This window comes from Podarcis liolepis, assembly GCF_965112155.1.
Source record: "Podarcis liolepis genome assembly, chromosome: 13".
NCBI lineage: Eukaryota > Metazoa > Chordata > Lepidosauria > Squamata > Lacertidae > Podarcis > Podarcis liolepis.
Genome location: NC_139573.1, coordinates 55,837,138 through 55,859,170, shown reverse-complemented (window position 1 = coordinate 55,859,170; position 22,033 = coordinate 55,837,138). Strand labels below are relative to the sequence as shown.

At 42.9% G+C, this 22,033-nt stretch overlaps 1 protein-coding gene across 26 annotated transcripts in view; it reads left to right on the top strand.

The window, feature by feature from the left end:
* The window catches only part of LOC310692376 (poly(rC)-binding protein 3-like), a 256,230-nt gene that overhangs the window by 182,071 nt on the left and 52,126 nt on the right, over nt 1-22,033 (top strand). Inside the window, exon 1 of one of the 26 annotated variants that reach the window (XM_083473299.1) lies at nt 15,093-15,114. The exons of the other annotated variants lie outside the window; for them this stretch is intronic. The gene's annotated coding sequence lies outside the window, so the exon portion shown is untranslated. Of the gene's footprint in view, nt 1-15,092; nt 15,115-22,033 lie in introns of those variants that run through there. 26 annotated transcript variants of the gene reach the window in all.

The following is a 22,033-nucleotide window of genomic DNA, read 5'->3' as shown; positions in this document are numbered from 1 at the left end:
GATGAATTGGCAGGATTTCTCAGTGATGATAGACAGAGGTTCTGAGAGCACACCAGCAAGCTCCTTTGGTACCCAAGGATACAGGTCCATAAGACTGGAGACAGGCAGATGTTGTCCCAGTCTTCAAAAGGGGGAGGGGAAGGAAACTGCAAACTGGCTTTGATTCCAGAACAGATTGTAAGAGTCTATTTGTCGGCAATTTTGTAGCAATGCGGTGATTAGGAGTTAAAATAGACGTGTCAAAAATAAATCCTGTCATATGAATCTTTTTTCAATGAATGTGTTACAAGGTTAGTGAATTTTGGCAACACTGTAACATAATTTATATTGATTTTAGAAAAACGTTTGACAAAGGCCTCCATGTTATTTTGGTTGGCAAGCCAGTTAAATGCAGGCTGGATGGTAGTACTGGCATCAGGTGAGGTCACAACCAGTTGGCAAACAAGGCCAAAGAGTGGCAATCAGTGGATCCCCATCAGAACAGACAGACCTTTTGAATGGGGTGCCCTCAATATTCTTCAGCATTTTTATTAATTATGTGGATGCAGGATCAGAGTAAATCCTTATCGGATGCGCAAGTGACACAAAACTGGAAGAGAAAGACATCAGAAGACAGGACTAAAATTCAAAATGACCTTGACAGGATGGAAGACTGGGACAAAACTAACAACATGCAATTCAACAGAGGCAGAAGCAGCTACAGTGAGTTGCAGAAGCACCCATCTGGCCTCCCAGCACCAGCGTCTACACTGTGCTCACCTCCCCACCACATCATAGAATCATAGAGTTGGAAGAGACCACAAGGGCCATCGAGTCCAACCCCCTGCCAAGCAGGAAACACCATCAGAGCACTCCTGACATATGGTTGTCAAGCCTCTGCTTAAAGACCTCCAAAGGAGGAGACTCCACCACACTCCTTGGCAGCAAATTCCACTGTCGAACAGCTCTTACTGTCAGCAAGTTCTTCCTAATGTTTAGGTCAGTGTTTCCCAACCTTTTTTGGGCAAAGGCACACTTGTTTGATGAAAAAAATCTCGAGGCACACCACCATTACAGCCCCGTGACGTCAGCGCGCAGCGTCGCGCCGGGAGGGACGCACGAAAGTGTAAGTTTCAATTTTTTCCCCTCCCCTTCTGTGTAAAGGGGAATGCACTCTGCTAAGTAAAGGCACTTGTCACAGCAGCGTCAATGTCACAGCACCCACCGGCACCCAAGAGAGAACCTCCAAGCCGGGGAACCTCCAAGCTTTGGGGGTGGGGGGGGGGAGGAGGCAGCAAAGCGAGGCAGGAAGGAGAGCGCGGCTTGGCTGGGTGAGCTTTGGCAGGGGCAGGGAATGAGAGCCGCGAGGCGGGCGCTGCGGACGGAGGCGCTGCCCGCCGAGCTCGCAGGCAGCCAGGCAGGCAGACGGCGAGAGCCCCGCGCTGGGCGGCCTCTCCTCGCCGTCGCCGCCCCGCCTCTCGCTGCCCGACTCGCCCGCCTCCCTCCCACGGAGGTAGGCTGGTGTGCCGTGGGAGGGAGGCGGGCGAGGCGGGCGGCGAGCACACGCGGGGCGGCGAGCGAGCTCCCTCCCACATCCCATCGTCGCTCGCTTCGGCCGGCCTACTGGGCTGTCGCAGGTGGAAGGCCTGCGCATGCGCGAGGTTTTCGCGCCTTCCTCCAGTAGGCCGGCCGAAGCGAGCGGCGATGGGATGTGGGAGGGAGGGAGCTCGCCGCCCCGCGTGTGCTCGCCGCCACCGCCCCGCCTCTCGCCGCCCGACTCGCCCGCCTCCCTCCCACGGAACACAAGGCAACGTTCCGCGGCACACTAGTGTGCCGCGGAACACCGGTTGGGAAACACTGGTTTAGGTGGAATTTTCTTTCTTGTAGTTTGGATCCATTGCTCCGTGTCCGCTTCTCTGAAGCAGCAGAAAACAACCTTTCTCCCTCCTCTATGTGACATCCTTTTACAGTGGTACCTCGCAAGACGAATGCCTCGCAAGACAAAAAACTCGCTAGACGAAAGGTTTTTCCGTTTTCGATTTGCCTCGCAAGACGAATTTCCCTATGGGCTTGCTTCGCAAGACGAAAACGTCTCGCGACTTTTTTTTCTTTGTCTAAAAACAAAGACATGTTTTGTTTATAAAATTAATTTATTTTCCCTTAATTTTTTGAACTGCTCTTTACAGTATGTGTGACTTTAAAGAGCAGTTAATAAACTGTTGTTGTACCAAATTTGGCTTTGTTTGGACTTTTTTTGACCATAGGAACGCATTAATTGATTTTCAATGCATTCCTATGGGATTTCGTGATTCGCAAGACGAAAAATTCGCTAGACGACAAAAATTGCGGAACAAATTAATTTCGTCTTGCGGGGCACCACTGTATATATTTGAACATGGCTATCATATCACCCCTTAACCTCCTCTTCTCCAGGCTAAACATGCCCAGCTCCATTAGCCGTTCCTCATAAGGCATCGTTTCCAGGCCTTTGACCATTTTGGTTGCCCTCCTCTGGACACGTTCCAGTTTGTCAGTGTCCTTCTTGAACTGTGGTGCCCAGAACTGGACACAGTACTCCAGGTGAGGTCTGACCAGAGCAGAATACAGTGGCACTATTACTTCCCTCACTCCTCTACCTCCCAGTAAGCTGCAGAGATGCTGGTGCTGGGAGGCCAGGTACACACTGCTGGCCCTTCCCACCAACCACTCCTGAGCCAGAGACAAATATAAACTTATGCATTCATTCACTGCAAGTCACAGTGTGGTGCAGCTGCTCTCTTTGTGGAGCCCTGTTGGGTTCTAGGCCACATTTGGCTGGGTGGACAAGAAGTTGTGCAGGCCTGCCATAGGCCAAAGAGAGGAGGAGATCCCTCTGAGCCTAGTCTCTGCAAATCCCGAGAAAGCACAATTTGCATATTAATCGGCATCCATGTTTGGAAAGGCAGTGAAGGCTACAGTGAAGTCTGAGCTGTGCATGGGGCCTTGACTTCTTGCTTTTGAATACAAGCTGCTCTTGCAGACGCCCACATGACTTAGCTGCCTGAAAGCTTCTTTCAACCTTTTTATGCCTAATCTTTTTATTCCTTGTCATCCTTTGGCTTCAGGCAAATGATTCATCTCCTGTCCTCTTCAGAGACTGCAAATATTTTTCCTCCTTTCTTCTGCATTGTTAACCTTAAAGCACTTATCATAATGTCCCTTCCCTGCTTATTGCTCTGTATGTTTTATTTCCTATGAATTAATCGTGATAGTTAAATATAAAAAATCTCTCTCACAAACATATGTATGTTGCAGATCACCTTAGATTTGTATCAACATCCCTTCTTGTGCCAGCTGTGGTTTTTAAATCTGTTATAATTAATTTCCCCATATTTGTGGAAGTTACCTCAGATTGGGGAGAAATACAGTGTCTCCTCATAGGTGTATATTCACTTAAGTTAATTGCCTTCTCAAGAATTGGAAACACGATGTCATCTTCCCAAATGTCCCCATTCCCAGTTTTAATAAAATCAAGAATCATCTTCCAAATTCATATCTGGTGAAGTTAAAAAACTCCATAAAGATGATGAAGAATAATAAACTTTTGACATTTTGCAGAAACTATTTATCCACTTCTAGAATGCAATATTCTGGGGGTTATGTACAGTGGTACCTCCAGTTGCAGGTGGGATCTGTTCTGGAGCTCCGGTCGGATCCCGAGGTTTCCACAACTAGAGAAATGCACGTACAGCGAAACCCAGAAAAATACTTACTCTGTGGTCTTAACCCATTCATGCATTAATTAGAGTTAAACATGTTGGTTATATGAAGAGAGATATCCCACCAAAAATATGTGTGGGCTTAAAGTGAGGTGGAGGTACCTTATTGCGCGGAACTTGGCGCCTGTGTATAGGCATGCCTTTGGTTGGTAAGGCTTATTAAATATCAAAAGAAAAGAAAACCTTCAGTGTTATTGGCAAAGTCTGGTGGAAAGCTCTTCCAATAAGGATTCAGCAGGCATCTTCAGTAGTAATTCTTAAATAGTTGCTGAAAATCTTTCTACACTACCAGGCACGCAATTGAAGAACAAAAAGAAATTTGTTAGTTAGCCAGTGATCTGTGATTTTGTTTTTATGTGGTTTTTATTGTTCATATATTTGTTGTGCACCACTCTGATTTTTAAAAAATGAGATTGCAGTATGTGTATATTTAGAAATCAATCAATAAGAAATACTCTCTCTGGTTGTTTTTTTTGTTTTGTTTGTTTTTAGAAAAGTTTTGTATTGCTTCAGCATGTCTATGTCCAAGCAATTAGTGGTGTTGTTTGCATAACTATAGAGTTGAACTGATATGCTTGGTGAATGGTTACCATAATTTGGGAGACGGAACAAATAGGAAATTGTGACAATGGATGCTACTTGAATGTTGTGAGCTAGACAAAATAGCGGGGCGGGTGTTTCTGTTTTTTAAAAAATCTAAACAGTTTTTATTGTATGGCTCTGAATAAATAATTTTAACTCACTAATGAGCGTAGCTGTTCAGTAAAAAAAAGGTTTGCCTGTCTACATAAATGTATGTAAGTATAAACCTCTTGGGAGAATCATGGGGGGCGTTTCAGGAGAGCACTAGAGAGGTGTGAAATCCCACAAGGGGGACTCCATTTCAAATGGGATTCACTCAGTATATCAGATTTCTGCAGAAATCTACTTGGCCAGTTCACATTTTGACAAGTTGTGCTACTTTCCCTTAATAATTCATTTATCATTCACTTGAATTCAAGGCCCCAGATGCTTCACATACGCATTTTAATCCTGAAACTGAAATATTTAACTTCCCATGGAAGAACTGTTGTGGGATTTGCTTGAGACTGCAGATTTCATGGGAGCAATCAGTACAGATTTTGAAACTATATTTTATTTCAGAACACTATTGTGCTTTCTTTTAAAAGAAAATATTGATTTGAGGAAAACTAAAAGGGAAACATAGCCTGATTTCTTAACTTTATTTGATAGTAGTAGATAGGTAGCCGTTTTGGTCTGCCATAGTCAAAATAAAAAAATTCCTTCCAGTAGCACCTTAAAGACCAACTAAGTTAGTTCTTGGTATGAGCTTTCGTGTGCATGCACACTTCTTCAGATACATGCATGCACACGAAAGCTCATACCAAGAACTAACTTAGTTGGTCTTTAAGGTGCTACTGGAAGGAATTTTTTAATCTTTATTTGATAGTAACCTTAATCTTCAGCAGTTGTATTTATCAAAGTTGAAAGTGTAATTCTGCTTTTTTTCTCAGCAGAATTATTCCATATTAGACCATTACTCCTTATTAGACAATGCCCACTTTTCAGTGCAGCATCACAGTGGTTTTCAACCAGTGTGCCTTGAATGATGGCCAGGGGTGCTGCGGCAACACTGCTCTCTGACCCTCTTTTCTTCCCTCCCTCTTCTGTTGCCTCCTCACATCTCTGCCTCCTCAAGGCTTGTGTGGATGTTTGTTGCAGCAACCTTGGCTGCATGTTCCCCAGATGAATGGGGGCATCCTCTTCCCAGCCCCTGTTGGGCGGCATGAAGGAGCACCTCTCTTTGGCGTGGGGCTCAGAGACCAGGGGTGGTGGTGGCAGCTGCCCAGAGGACTGCTAAGGAGAGGAGGCTGAGGGAACGCTCCACAAGGGGGGGTGTTTGAAAGGGGGTGAGGGGCTGCCGGCTCTGCAAGCAATGGGTGACATAACTGGGCTCCTTCGGAGGGAGTGGAAAATATTCCGAAATTGGTGGGTGGGATTCAGTAGAATATTAACAGTGATGATTTTACAGTGGTTCCTCTGGTTACATACGCTTCAGGTTACATACGCTTCAGGTAACCCAGAAATAGTACCTCGGGTTAAGAACTTTGCTTCAGGATGAGAACAGAAATCACACAGCGGTGGCAGCGGGAGGCCGCATTAGCTAAAGTGGTGCTTCAGGTTAAGAACAGTTTCAAGTTAAGAACGGACCTCCGGAACGAATTAAGTACTTAACCCGAGGTACCACTGTATTAAGGTTTTGTATCTGTGTTCTAAAGACCTGGGATTGTATGGCACATACTTACTTTGAAATATTATGGAGATAAAAGGTGGAATAACACAAGTTGCTGTTAGTAGTGGAAACAATGTATGTCTTGTTCCATACATATAAATATTTCATTTATATAGCATGTGGCAGTTAGTTTTTTTATATAGCATCATAGCATCTGAGGGTGTGTGTTTTTCAGCAGCCCTTGTTAAAATCTATTCTGATAAACTAAAATAAGCAACGGAATCCTTTTTATGGACACCACTAGCAAGGGAGAAGGAAATGTACCTTCAAGAACTACCTAATTCACTCAGGGACTCTCCATCAAAACTCATTTCTTTATTACCGGTATGTCATCATGAAAGGCCTGAGTAGCTATGAGAATAATTTGATTTAGTGATTAGGCCAAGGCAAGGCTATCTGTTTGCTAACAATGAGGGAGAAGTGGAGAATTAGCTAGAAAATATATATTTCTAAACTGAAGATATAAAAACAAATAAGTGTCACATATTGAACTTTCATATTAGGTTGAGCGTCTCATTATCTAAATATGCAGAATTATCCATTGCCAACACTTGTATAGGATTAGTAGTGTTAATGGAAGGACTCTTACACCATCATTTCCTAAAAGCTACTTGATTGTAGATAATCCTTGGGAATGCAGACGTCTCCACAATCCTAATAACGAGATTTGGACTAATAGCTTCTATGACACTGGGAGACAAGAGAGAAATATGAGGAGCAAGTGGTAAAAATATATACTATCCCATTTGCCTTTGCTGTCCTTCATGTAACATACCAACCAACCAGCCTTTAAGAAAATTCCCTTTGAAGGTGCCACTCATTCAGTGCCTTTGCTCATGATAATGGAGAGGAAGCTGGTAGCAGTGATAGGACTATTGCTGGCTGGGAGCTGAACACTAACGTCCTCCCCCCAGCTCTTCACCTGGAGAATAGCAGCCTCTTGAAGAGCCAGGAGGTTTAAGTCAGCAAGACCCACCCATGGGAAGAAACTTAGAACTCCCTTGTTCTCTTAGAATGGCAATGGCCCCCACTTGAGAGGTGCCTGAAGTGAGTTCTGGTGAGTTCCAGCTGAAAAAAGCCCTGGTGGTATATACATTTAATAAAGAAGGACAAGAATGAGAATTCAGAGTAAGTCCCACTAAATTCTGTAAGGTCAAAACACTTTGTAAGAACATTTTATTTTTGTTCTCTTCTGTTTCTTTTTTAGATGTCTGGGTGGCTCACTAGTTTATTGCAAACTATTCAATTCACTTTGATTTTTTTTTTTTAAAGCGTAAAACACGTCTGGAGTAGCAAAACATGAGTCCACCAATATCTGGAGGGAAGCTTCTTTTTATTAAGAAGCAGCATTGATATGTAATCTTTCCAATCAAAAGGAAATTGCTCAAGATGGCATATAGAATAAAAATCATACTAAAGGAAGTCATAATGCCGTCTAAAGACAGTAAAAACACCATAAAAACAAATCAGTGTACACTAGTATATAGAGACCACAAAAGTCGGATCTGAAAGCTGGTAGTGAGTGATCCCTAACTGCTTGTTCTTTGTGTTGCTAGAAAATCCAATTTTAGATTGTTCACTATAAAGCTGTCAGTGGTAAAGTCTTTAAAATATAATGGAAGCATTTTTCTATTCAGTTCCCTTACAAAGTCAGATTAAGGTCTATCTAATACAGTGGTACCTCAGGTTACATACGCTTCAGGTTACATACGCTTCAGGTTACAGACTCCACTAACCCAGAAATAATACCTCGGGTTAAGAACTTTGCTTCAGGATGAGAACATAAACCACGCAGCGGCGGCAGCAGGAGGCTCCATTAGCTAAAGTGGTGCTTCAGGTTAAGAACAGTTTCAGGTTAAGAACGGACCTCCGGAACGAATTAAGTACTTAACCCGAGGTACCACTGTATGCCATTATTTCTTTCCAGCAGTGGCCAGCTGGATGCCTTCAGAAAGCCCGCAACCACAAAGGCAGCAGCCCTCCCCTGTTTGTCCCTTGATATTTTGAGGTGCACTGCCTCTGCACATGGATGCTTTATTTAGCAACAATAGCTCAATAGGCCTACCCTCCGTTAATGCTTTTCTAAGCAACTTAGGCTAGTGATTGATAAGAGCTTGTTCCCATGTCCCACCTTTGATTATTTTTATTTTTATGGTATTTATTTCATAAAATTTATACACTGCTTGCTTGCTTGCTTGCTTGCTTGCTTGCTTGCTTGTTAAACAAAGTGGCTTACAAAAATAAAACAGTAAAATCAAGAAAAAAATCACAAACCTTCTTTACAACATGCAAAGGTTAAAATACCAAAACAGATTAAAGTTACCTCAAGCATCTGGGTAGACTTGTATAAACTGGGATATTTCTAGCAGGTACAGAAAGGGAAGGAGCCTGCTTGGTCTCAATCAACAGGGAGTTCCAAAGTGTGCGTGGTGCCACACAAAACAATTGAGTGCTTACAAATGCAGTACATGTATTATGTGGCAACTATGGTAGAGTCAATTCTGCTGATTAAGCAGCCAAGTGGAGTAAGGCAATGTCCTAGGTAAATTGGTCCCAAGTCGGTAAGGACTTTATATACCAATAGTAACACCTTGAACTAGACTTAGTAGCAAATCAGCAACCAGTAGGAAATTGGAAATCTCTGAGCACAGGTGTTTTTGTTTTGGGTTTGTTTTAATTTATTTTTATTAAAGATTTTCTTGGTTTACAAAAGTACATGCCTTGTCTCTTTTTTCAGGTTGTAGTCTTTCTTACAGATCAGTTGCATTTGTTGTGAGACATTAGTGCTGAGTACAGTACTGTATAAGGTCAAGGAAGAAGAGGGGGGAGAGGAGGGGTGGTGAGGCTTATATTATTTTGTATAGTGTACGTGTGGGCTTTTGTGTCCATGTCAACTGGATAGCCTCTCTTTCTATTCATTTATTACATTTCCTTGGTAGTGAGAGGTATTAATGGGCAGGTTTGTTGTCCGAGGTTGGATGCAGTGGGGTTTATTTGCATTTGTGATGGGCGGGGCTTGTTGGGTCAGGTAAGCCAGATTGATTTGTATGCTGTCAGTGGATTCTTGTCATTGTCTTGTTGGGCTGGGTATGTGATAAAGGGAAGCCATACTGGGGTGAAGGCATCCTCTTCTATTTGTCCCCGTGTCAGTTTCAGTTTATTGGTTAGCTTTTCTAGCAAGGCCATTTCCCATACAATTTGATACCATTGGTTCATGTTTACTCCCATGTTTACAGGTCCCTCCAGTGTCTGGCTATGAGTCTTCGGGCTGCTGAGGGCAGGGGGGGGGTTATAAGCTCTCTATAATGTGAGTGGCCATTATGATCTTGGAAGATGTTCAGTAGGACCAGTTCTGGGGTGAGTTCTAATACCTGTTTAGCTTTTTTGCATATCTCTTCTAGGATATCTGTCCAGAAGGGTTGGATATTAGGGCATTCCTGCCACATGTGGAGGTATGTGCCTCTCCTTGGTGAGGTTCCTGGGCATATCAGCACCAGTTTCTGTGGTGTTAAGTATCACCTGTAGGTGAGCTTCAGAGTGAGTTCCCTTCTTTTGGTTGATATGGGAGGTTTAGACCACATTCTAGTCCATTGGGTGGGGTTAATTTCAAAGCTTATGTCGTGCTCCCATTGTTCTTTGATTGCATCAAGGGTGTTTCGGAGCAGTATTTTGTGGATACCATCCCTTTACCGTGTTCTTCTGCCATCAAGAGAATGTTTTTGAAGGTGGTCAAGGGCCTAGTGGCTGCTGATTTTGCTGTTGGATTGTTTAAAAAGGTATGTAGTTGATGATGTGTTTGCCGAGGTATTTGTGTGTCTTGTATTTATTGTGTTGGTATAGGTTTGTTGTTATATAAATCTTTTAGACAGGCTTGCTAGGTTTTTATCTGGAGGTTTTGTTCTGCATGTTGGAATAGTGGGTGATAGGCGGGGGGGGGGTAATGGGGATGGGGGTAGTTTGCCTGCTTTTCCCTTGTGTGAACCTGTTTGGTGTTGTGGGGCTGAGCACAGGTATTGTATCCTAATTAGGTAGAAAACCTCTCACAAGCTAAGTTGCTGCAGAATAACTCGGCTGCAGTAAAACAAGATTTCACACTGGGAGCAGCCAGAGTCACCATTAGAAGTCATAGAGAGCAGTAGAAGAAGAATGAGGCTTTCCCTTCAGACTCTGGGAATGATGGAAGATGCCCGTCTTCCTATGTTTCTCCCAGTAGCAGCCTTCAACCTGCTTCGTTTATTCTCTCTCTCTTTTATCTACCACCAAATAATCACCTCTGCTTTGTAATGATAGTGTATTTTCAGTCACAATGTTTCAGTGGTGATACTTCCAAGATAGTATTTAAAGGGATATTCAAATAATTGGTGTTCAACATTATTCCCCTCTTAATACAGCTAAACTTTCCCCCAAACTGTTTTGGTTTTTTTAATTTGATAAATGCTCAAAAGTAATATTTATTCCTAATGAAGCTGTTGTTTTTTTTAAAAAAAAGAGAGAGAACACTTTTGTTGTTGTTAATTTGGTCCCAAATGAAGGACTTTTGTGTACTCCTTATGTGTACAAAAGCTCATGTTAGCAGTCGTGAGAAAGTAAGAGCCTAATAAATTTAAGTGCATCAGTCGTGTGTAGTCCCATGTTTGGTGCAAGCAGGTTGTATTTGTAATAGCTGCAAAAGCAATTCCTTCATTTATTGGAAGATATTTTGACAGCTGTAAAGTAATAGAATAAGTGTTCATGACCTCCTTGTCCTGCGAATATGTCACATTAGCACAGCTGGATGCCTTAATAACAATACTGGCTTCCGTTGGCTTACCTTCTCTGACACCACAATGGAACTGGGCAGCCTAGAACTGAATAAGTGAGTGTTAAGAGGGCACATGAGAATATGAATTCAAAGGTCCAAAAGCAGCTTTGATTGAACTAAGCCATGTAACTATGGCATGCGTGCCAAGGGCTTGATTCTTGTGGCACTTTTAGTCCAATTCCACAATGGTTTACTGAGTGCTTTTTTCTGGGGGTCCCCAGGGGTACGAATACCCCTAAACATTTTGTGAATCTAGGTTTGGTCTCATTGAGGGGCAGTATTTCAATATGAGTAGGAAAATAAGAGTACCCCTAAACATTTTTTTAAAAAGCAAAAAAGCACTGGGTTTACTTGACCTTGCTGCTGGCTCTGCTCCTAGCCCTGCCCACTCATTACAGGAGAGTCCCTCTCTTCCTTCGTGAAATCTTTGCACCTCAGCTAGGATTTGCAGGGGCCTTTGTGTTGTCACTCTGTGTTGCCCCTTCCTCTCCCATCTACATGCTTTTAGCTAGGGCTTTCCCCCCCCCCCAAGCCGGAGCTCAGCTGCAGCCCCTCTCAGGTGACACCATTGCCATTCTAAGAGAACAAGGGAGAAGTTCTTGGTGAACACTGGCCCCTCTTTTTCTAGAAAAATAGCCTTGCGTTAGCAGGGCTGCAGAGGAACCAAGGAAGCCGCAGTCTCCCCTACGCAAACTCCAAAGAGGTCTTCTGAAAGGAAGGCATTAATTCAAAAATCCTTCGTTTTGGCAGATTCCAGAAGAGAGAGTATCAACCTGGCCTCAAAGAACACTGGGCAACAGTTATTTCTTAATATAGGGATACATGCACTATTCCATAATTTCAATTCTTTGAGTGGTACAACAAACACAACAAATAACTCTTGCTTTTGGGATTTTGTGGCTAATTTGTTATAATATATATATATATATATATATTAGAACATACATTTCATGTTTGTTTTGCAGTACCCAATCTTCAAACTGAATGTTGAAAAAAAGAATCCAACCTGATGACATAAATATGTGACACAGCATTAATCAGTGGCCTAAGTTTGCAGTTTTTCATGATGGGCAGAATTACATGTTTTTATTATTATTTTATTTATGATTTTCAGTTTTATACATTTCAATAATTTTACAGTCATTTTAACGTTTCAAAACTCGACTTCCTTCCCCCTATTTCTGCAGTTTATTTTTTATATTCTCTGCATATTCCAAATTAACTTAATTTACTCATTTATTCATTTAATTTAAATATATACTCTTATGAAACTGCAGGTTGTTACAATAATCCTATTGCCCATTGTATCATTGAGGATTTTACTCACTCAACCTTTTCTCCCATTCCAATAATATCTTAAACATTTTAGACAGCACTTTTACATTACATTCCAACAGCGCTCTCTCCAGTTGCAATATTTGTTCCCCAGACCCTTGTATCCTATCTTTCTTAAATGCTTCGTTCAAATGATGATATTGTATCCATGTTGTTAATTTTCCTGATAGTTCCTTCGATTCTTTCAATTGATACTCTGCTCCCTCTTGTTTTAATAAATTTTTATAAGTTGTCCACTTTTCTATCATATTCTTTTTCTTTACTGCTATAGCTTCCACTGGTGAGAGTCAAAGTGGTGTTTTTGCCTCTAATAGATTTTTGTATTTATCCCATACTCTATACAATTTTTTCCTAATTATATGATGTGTAAATCCTTTATGTACTTTCACCTTTTCATACCGTAAATAAGTTTGCCAACTGAAAATATTACCATGGCCTTCTAAGTCTAAAATATGTGGATTCTCCAATGTCATCCATTCCTTCAAGCAACAAAGACATGATGCTTCATAATATAACCTCATATCCGGCAGGGACAAACCTACTCTCTATTTTGCATCTATCAATATTTTATATTTTATTCTTGATTTTCCCCCTCGCCAAATATATTTAGAAATATCTTTTTGCCATGTGTTGAAACAATCTTTTTTTTCGTCAACACTCTGCCTAATAGTGAAAGATTCATTCTGTTCCAAATTTGCAAATTTCTTTTAATATCTTCCCAGGTTTCTACATAATTGTCGTTATACAGATTTATATTATCTGCTGTTACGTATACACCTAAATACTTAACCTTCCTTCAATCTTTAATCCAGACACATCTTGTAATTTATTTTTATTCTCATCATACTTTTAACCAAAAGTTTGGTTTTATCTTTATTAATCTTAAAAGCTGCTACCTCACCAGCTTTTTTAATCTCTTGTAACACTTATCACCGATATCACCACGTCGTGTGCAAATGCTTTTAATTTATATTGTCTCTGTCCCACTCTAACATCTTTACTGTCTTGATTACATCTTATTCTTTGCACCAATATTTCTGAAACTATTATAAACATCAAAGGTGACCACGGGCAGCCTGGTCTTGTTCATTTAGTTATTTTACAGAATTACGGTACATGTTTAGTGTATTGTTGCAGCGTCAACATATGGCAATGGCTCACTTGATTCAGAGAGGTTTTTATTCTATACGCACTTGCTAATTAGGAGATGATGTCTGATGTACTAATTAATCCACTACAAGGAGGCAGCTGTGGGCCCCAGCTGTCTTTGTTTCCAATAGGCTTCCTGATCTGGGGTGGAGCGAGGATGGGAGTTAGAGGAAAGCAGCAGAGCTGCTTCTGACAAATTGATTTAACTAGAGCACAGAGCCTTGGGGGAATTCTGTGCTGCCCTGTCACTGCACATGACTGCAGCCTTTGTAGGCTCCAAGCTGTTGAGCGGTGAATTTCCCACCGATGCTTTCTCCCTCCATTGCTTTGCTGAAATTCCCCCTGAATGCCCTCCCAGGCATTTGGTATTCACTTTAAAAATACTTCCCTCTGCATTGAAATACATCTGAAGTAATTCAGGCAGTTAACGCCCATCCAAATTGAACTATCATATACAAAGTCAATGTGTCTTTGAACAGGTGCATGGTAACAGCACACCTTCTGGTATTTTGAGCTACATGTGATTATTCCTCACGAGTGGCCAGCCTACTGTTCTGCTCACTGAGTGACCCAGTTGCATGGGCTCATGTAGTAGGCACATATATGTCAAAAGCACACAACCCTTGGCTTAAGAACGGGTGGATGTTAGATAGCGTTGCTAAAGTTATTATGGGCTTTGTTAACACCCCATAATAAATTATCTTAAAATGCAGTTATGTTTTTTACCAATTAATCTTGAGATTTGCACCAGGTTACAGGTCAGAATCAGTAAACCATTGAGCTCCCTGAGTTCAGGGATAATAATAATAATAATAATAATAATAATAATAATAATAATAATAATTTATTTATATCCCACCTTCCCCAGCCAAAGCCAGGCTCAGAGCAGCTAACAACAGTAAAAATAGCACAGTTTACATAAAATCACAGTCAATTGAATGTCAGAGGATACCAGTTCTTAATAGGTCTCTGACTAAGCACCGGATAATCAGTGCAGAAGTACAGTCCTCAGAGTCTGCACCCACAAACAAGGTAGGTGCTTTGACTGGGGAGGTGGACAGCCAAATAAGCCCCCTTTCCATGTTGTCCCGGAGATATTCCGAGAAGGCCTTGAGCTCCAGGGTCGAAAGGGAATTGACACATCCAAAGGGAATGTTTACTGCAAACTGATGTTTAATGGGGCAACCACAGGAGACAACTTGGTGCCAGAGTGGTGTAGTGGTTAAGAGCGGTAGTCTCGTAATCTGGTGAACCGGTTTCGCGTCTCTGCTCCTCCACCTGCAGCTGCTGGGTGACCTTGGGCCAGTCACACTTCTTTGAAGTCTCTCAGCCCCACTCACCTCACAGAGTGTTTGTTGTGGGGGAGGAGGGAAAAGGAGATTGTTAACCGCTTTGAGACTCCTTAAAGGGAGTGAAAGGCGGGATATCAAATCCAAACTCTTCTTCAAATCCAAGCTTCTTGGCCCCCTTTTTCTATTAAAAATCCCCAGCAAGGTCTTCATACTTGTCAAGTAATGTCACAGTGGTAAGGAGGTGGCAGTGTTCAGTGGATATGTGTCTCCATTGTGACCTTGGCCTGGATATTTGTTTCCATGGTAGCAGGTGGTTGACACTGCAGGCAGGAGGCTGGGCAGGTTGACATTGAGGGGCAGATCGCCAGCTAAATCCCAGAACAAGTGGAAAGTGCCAAAGCAGGTCGAATGTCAACTTTTCTAGGAGCCCTGGGGTGCTAACAACAAAAGGCTGCTGGTTCAGAAGACGGAAGAGAGTCACTGAAACTGGGGGGTGTCCTGTAACAGGTACCCCCTCAGCCTAACCTGTTTTACTCAATGGTTTAAGGATAAGTTCCTTTGTGGGAAACAAAATGTGACACATAGGTAGAGATATTAAATAAATAAATGGCGCAGAAAACCATTGATTCTAGCTTCCGTCCTCAAATTGCTCCATCAACACAAATCTTGGTGGATTTGAGCAGCGCAGGCAAAGGACAACAGTCAACTGTGAATGCAATTGTTTTCCCTTTGGAGTCATTTGAGCCTTCTGAGAGTCTCTATCCCTTTCATTTCATTTGGCACTGTAGCAGTTCACTTAGGATGGGGTGGGCAGTATAACTAATTTAAATATCTAGATTTAAATATATCCTAAAATACTTTATGAATCAGTATCTATCACCATTATTGAGTGAGCAGTAGGAAGATTGTTAGGAGCCTTTACTTCAGTGAGGACATCTAATTGGGGTATTGAGACAGGCATTGCCAACTACTGGCGTCTTAACCACCCGTCCCTCAATCTGGGTTCAGATAAAATTCCCACCTGCCAGGTCTCACAGGCTGACTAAGCTGTGGAGTGGTTATCTGCTGCCACAAAAAGTAAAAATAAAAACAGAGTCTTGAGTCTCTAACAAATTTAATTATTGTCTAACCTTTTGTGAACTAGCGCCTGCTGTGTCACATGTGATCTTCAGTTGTCTTTTTCTAAGTGTAAGTGTTGTGTGTGTAAAGGCTGGAGTTAAATGGCAATGGAATGCAAAGTACTGTCTGTGACAATTCAATTAGAGTTTAAATATATGCAAAACTTGCCCGTCACAGCAACAGTGATTGGTAATAGGAGAATCTTGTTAGCTTTGCTGAGTGAATTGACACCTGTAATTGGACAGGTGGGAAACAAGTTGACTAAAGTGAGTAATTAGGTAGACAAAGAATGTGAAATTGTAGCCATCACAATTATTTTTAGCGTAATACCTTCCCTAGATGTTATAATATGCAGGTAGTTAAACTTGATAGATTTTGGCGTTACAAGAGATCCATAGCCAGGAGTGGTTAATTCTGAGATAAGAAATCAAATTTCAACTCCATCTCTGTCAGAAAGAAGTGCAGCGTGGAAATCAGTTTGTGCAGCCTTCTGTAACTCTGGGGCACCATATGATCCAGGAAGGTAGAACAGAGGCCAGGGTATGTTCAGGCTTGTCCTAGGCAGGACAACACATACCATGAGGATGGTATGCCAGCAGCTGGGGATATCAGGAAGCGGCTGCTAGGAGCAAACGGTCCTTACACACAAGCCTAGCATACATGTTAGGGAGGCAGCTCCAGGCAGGACAGCCACATAAAGTCTCTGTGACAGGCCAATAAGATGCTGAAAAAAGATAGATCACTAGCAAAGGCCATAGTTGGTTATACCATGCATTGAAAAACCATCTTGTTGTCATCTGACTTTACTCTGAAACTAAGGATGGAGGAGGGTTTTGTTTGCACCATATTTTTGAGTGCGCTTCCCTGATTCACCCCTCCTGGACCAGTTCCTGGATTAGAGCACACATGTGCAGAGTAGTTTTCAGAACTGTGGACCTTGCTGAGCACCATCTGAATGCTTGCAACTTACAGAGGGGTCTGAGGGCAGTGTTTTGCTTTCCCTTTTTTCCATTTTCAAGCTGCTTGGAGCAGCTAGTGTGTGTAGTGTGATAGCAAGCCATTTCTGTGCTGTGCACAAATGCTCCAGGAAGTAGGAATATGCCGTTATAGGCAGTCCTTCCCTGAGGAATTGTATGGGGAACAATATGGCTTCCCCCATCAGTACTTAGAGGCAGCCATCTCCCTCCCCAGGCAATTGTCTCCCCACCCTGCCAATATTTTTACTAAAAGGCGATACGTGTAGTGACATGCCATTTCCTCTAAGGAATTTTCAACCCACACTGCACTTTCTAGCTGATCCAGGAAATCCTTACAAAAGTTTTTTTTTAATGTATTATTTTTTATATAAAAAACCAGTTGACCATATGGATTTTAAAAAGCTTTTCCCATTAAAATCTGCACAGAAACAGGACACAATAGGCTTTAATGGTGAACAAGTGAGAAACAGGAATGAATCAAGGCTGCATCCAGACACAATGTTTTTTTGTTTTTGTTTCGCTGCTTATAATGCTTCTGTTCAATTCCTAATATTCCTTTTACACTATAGTAGCTGTTGTGCTGTAGAATTGTGGCCTTTTGACCAATGTCATGCTAAATTTTAAATGGTTGGAAAGAAGTGTATGCTGGGATATCTCCCTAAATTGTATCACATGAGTGGCAGTGGTATGATAATGAAAAGCGTAGGAAAATGACAACACAAAACTCCCCCAATTTTGAGCTTGCAATGGGGTTGCAAATGGATTTTTAATGGAAGTAATTAAAACTAAAACTAGAAAATGAATACTATGCTCCTGCTAGATTCTACTAGATCCCCAGAAGTGACTTTTTATATTATGTGAAAGATCACATAAAGCATGAAATTTAACAGGTAAGGAAACATCAGGAAGACAGAATAAAGTGCCGTCCAAATGCAGCCTGAGTCCATTCCATTACCCTATCTGATTAATTTAGCTTCTTGATGGTATTAAATCATACAAGGTGTGCACAGAATGTCTAAACAGCACTTACCACTTCCTGCTGTCAACTACAGAATATGTTGGTGAGGTACTTAATGAAAATGAGTGAAATGTTCATTATATGGCATCTCCACCAAGCCGATGAACATAATGTTTTGGTTGCCCCCCCCCCACTGAAAACATTTCCTAGACTTTTTTTACTATTCATTTGCATTACAAATAGGCTGTTGCTCCATGCTTTAGTTTTGCTGACTGTTTATCCACAATAAACATGCAGAGAACAAGGAAGACAGTGCTCCTCTGATAGCAGAGAATTCTTACACTTTCATGCCAAAAGACATTGGGTGTAAGAATGCGATCACCACAGGCACTGGGTTGTTCCCAAGAATCAGGGGCCCTGGCAGGCACATGGGACATCGCACATGTCTCTAAAACTTACCGTATTTTTCGCCCCATAGGACGCTCCGTCCCATAGGACGCACCTAGTTTTTTGGGGGGGGAATAAAGGGAAAAAAATTTCCCTTTATTTCCCCCCCAAAAGCAGGTCGGGGAAACAGAACCAGGTCGAGGAACAGTGGGATGGCGGCGCTGCGCCTCCCTGCTGTCCCCCGAGCTTGTGGGGCTGGCCGATGTCTGCCTGGCGCTGCTTCAGGGCGCCTCGCCCGCCGGGCGACAGGCTGCTATCCGCAGCGTGGGGAGCCCTGCGGGGAACTCCTGTAGGGCTCCCCACGCTGCGGATGTCTCCCTGGCGCGGGGGGCGCTCTGCTTCAGGGCGCCCCTCGTGTTGGGCGGCAGGCTGCTATCTGCAGCGTGGGGAGCCTTGTGGGGAACTCCTGCAAGGCTCCCCACGCTGCGGATGTCTGCCTGGCGCGGGGGGCGCTCTGCTTCAGGGCGCCCCTTGCGCCAGGCTGTTATCCGCAGCCTAGACATCCCTGCCGGACCTCCCGTAGGGCTGCCTAGGCTGTGGATGTGTTCCCGAAGCGCCGGGCACTCTGCTTTCAGGGTGCCCGATGCTCCGAGAAGCAGGCTGTTATCCGCAGCCTAGACATCCCTGCCGGACCTCCCGTAGGGCTGCCTAGGCTGCGGATGTGTTCCTGAAGCCTGGAGAGCGAGAGGGGTTGGTGTGCACCGACCCCTCTCGCTCTCCAAGCTTCAGCAAAAGCCTGCATTCGCCCCATAGGACGCACCCAGATTTCCCCTTCATTTTGGGAGGGGAAAAAGTGCGTCCTATAGGGCGAAAAATACGGTAGGTTGCCTTCAAAAATGTTGCACTCATCTCAGTTAGTTTTCCAAAGACAGTTTGTTTCGGATTCTGACTCTAAGATGTTAGCCTTTGTTTATGCAGGAAATCACAGGACACAGTGGATACATGCTCTTCTAGGTTTTCCACACTTCTTACATTTGGCTACACACTCACAAGCCCAGCAGTGTTTCCCGTGGACTTAGCTGATTGTCTGAAGTTTAAAATAAGCATCCTTGCCTGAGGTGATATGTACAAAGGCATTCACATCGCTCAACAGTTGCTTACTAATTGTGCAGTGTGAAATGTTAACAAGAAAAGGTCAGTTCAGTTCTAATGATGGTGCAAATCAAGTGATGCTTTTATGACCACAGAGAACAGGCCAGCTTTTATATGCAAGCTACAATGATTTCTTGTTTTCCTGTGATCAAGCTATATTCTTGCATTAATGTGCCTTGTAGCTCTGCGTGGAACAAAAGCATCTCTGTCCAACTTAGAAGATTATTCAGTTCTTTTTTTAAATTTCACATAAAGTGCCCCATTCCATGTAACACAGTATGTTAAATAGTTACAAGTCCCAAGGGACCTGGCATGTGGAAAACACCAAGTCATTTCTGGAGTGTGAAAAATACTAAGCTGACTATAGATGCGCCAGAGGATGGAGCAGAAAAGTAGCTTTCTTCAAAATTGGTTTTTTGTTTCATTTTTACACTACATATAGGACAACTGTAATGATTAATAAAAACCACTGTGCATTGTGTAGTTTGAAATACAGTGTATCACTGAACAAAATAAACTAGATAAAAATATAAAACAGAAGCTTTTCCTGTTATTTTTGGTGAATGAGAGAACTGGTGGTTTGTGTGCCAAGACCCTGTGACCCCACAGTTCCCTCGGCACAACAGCATGTTGGGTTTGGCCTTGAATATGGCCACCATGTTATTGGCTACAGTAGAGAACGGCTTGACATAGGCATTGGGTGAAGTCCTTGCTGTTCCGCTCCAGCCCCTCCGCTGGAAGTGCATCTAAGGGCAAACCACATCTTGGGGGGAGTCCCTATGACCTACGTCCAATAGGGGTACCCTCTGCAGAGTCCCTGTTGGAAGAGTGGTATAGCCCTAGCTCCGCCTGGGCTTCGGAAAGAACCCACTCCTCGCAAATCGTTTAAACAGGATCCTTTTCTCAAGGAGGGGCACGCTGAGGCTATAACCTTTTGGAAGCCGCCCAGAGTGGCTGGGGAAACCCAGCCAGATGGACGGGGTATAAATAATAAATAATAATTATTATTATTATTATTATTATTATTATTATTATTATTACCTCCTCTCCAGCCAAGATCTAGGCTTACCCAATGCCTAACCACCTAACCTCATTGCTATGAGGTAGGTGAAAACCAGATGGCTGGTGTCAATTTGCCACATGGGAAAATTCCTGGCTGGCCCCTGAATATGGCAGCCAGTTTGGTCCATAGCAAGGTCAGAGCACAAGTAAAAGCAATTAAATTAAGGGAGGGTGGGAGATCCAGTGAAAAGGCAGGGAAGACAGCTGGGCAGGCCGCAATTTAATGGCCCCTGGGAGCAGGCCTAGCATTCCCATTGGCTTGTTGGGCCTGCCATTGACGAGGGTGAGCGGAATTGTTGGAGAATGAAACTTTGGAAGCAAATTTTCTAATACAATGTATAAAACATCATCATCAAACCTTTTGCTGTTTGATTTTACATAATGTAGTAGAAAGTGGTAGAAATTCGTCTGGCACCCCAATTCTACCAAGCATGATTTCTGGTTTAATGCTATGCTTTGTGATGTAAGTACAGTATACACTTTTTAAGACCTAATTTGCTGGCTGCACAAATTCAGATTGACCCACCAATGAATTCTTAGTACTTCTAAGCTTGTGTTCACACTCCTGTTTACTCTGCATCCCTGGTGCTCCCACAACTGTTTGGGAAATAGTGTACACACAATGTTAGCCACAATCTGTATCTATCCTGTTGTTTCCTTCTGTGTTTGGATGCATTTCCCTCAAAACCTGGTTGGTCTGAATTGAAACAAAAAGGACGACCTAGCTGCATTTTTAGCTGGTAATGTGTACACAGCCTAAGACTTGGGTCTTATACACGTTTTCTTGGGAGTAAGACCCACTGAACTAATCTGACATATTTCTCAGTATACTAGGGGCTGGACCCCTGCTCTTTCCACTCACCAGCCCCCTGTCACCCCCCCATCAACCCCTTAGAGTTTCCCCTTTCCCTCCCATGCAACTATTAAGTCACTCTTCACCTTCTGAACCCCATTTCTGAAGCTACTTGTCTCTTCTGTTCTGCAACCCCACTTTGCACCTCTGAATTCACCTTTATCCCCTTGTCCATGTCTCCTCTCCCTCCTTTTATGCCCCACCCTCTACGCAAACCACCCCAGGGCAGCCTCCTGCACCTTCCTCCTCCCACACATTCTCACCTTCTGCCCAGTTATGAAACCCTTTCACGTTCCTGCTTTCATCTTCAACCCCATTCTTCTCATGCCTCCAACTCCCTCCTTTTGGCAACCCCCATATTCTCCACCTTCATTCCCTTTTCTTCCTAATCTTACCTCCTTTTTCATCTCTCGCTTGCACAAAACCTCAATTTCCACGCCACCTCATTTCTCCTATTCTACAGCCCCCTTTGCACAATCAACCCGTACTGATACGCGTTACAACGTCTTTAAGAATTTTGAGAGCAAACCTGTCAGTTAGCTCGTTCAGTTTGAGAATGTTAAGTTCAGGTGATGGATGTTGTACATATAAAGGTCTTTGCTTATTAATAAAATATCTCTTCTAAATTGCTACATTGAATCTGGAACCTTGCAATCTGAAGGCAATGGATGGTACCAGGAATAAACGCAATGTGGAATATTTCCATGCTTTGCATCATTTCTCTCTCTCTCTCTCGCATGAGGCAGCTCAGTTTTTTCCCTACCAGTTTTCCTCCTGGCTTGCTGTGCACAAACTTTTCCCTCTTACATTCCACAGCTGACTCATATGTGAGAGAGAAAGGACAGGCAGCCTGCAAATCTTTGACTGTCTAAAGGTTCTTAAATCAAACCTCTGCCACTTGAAGTCACCATTTTCCTC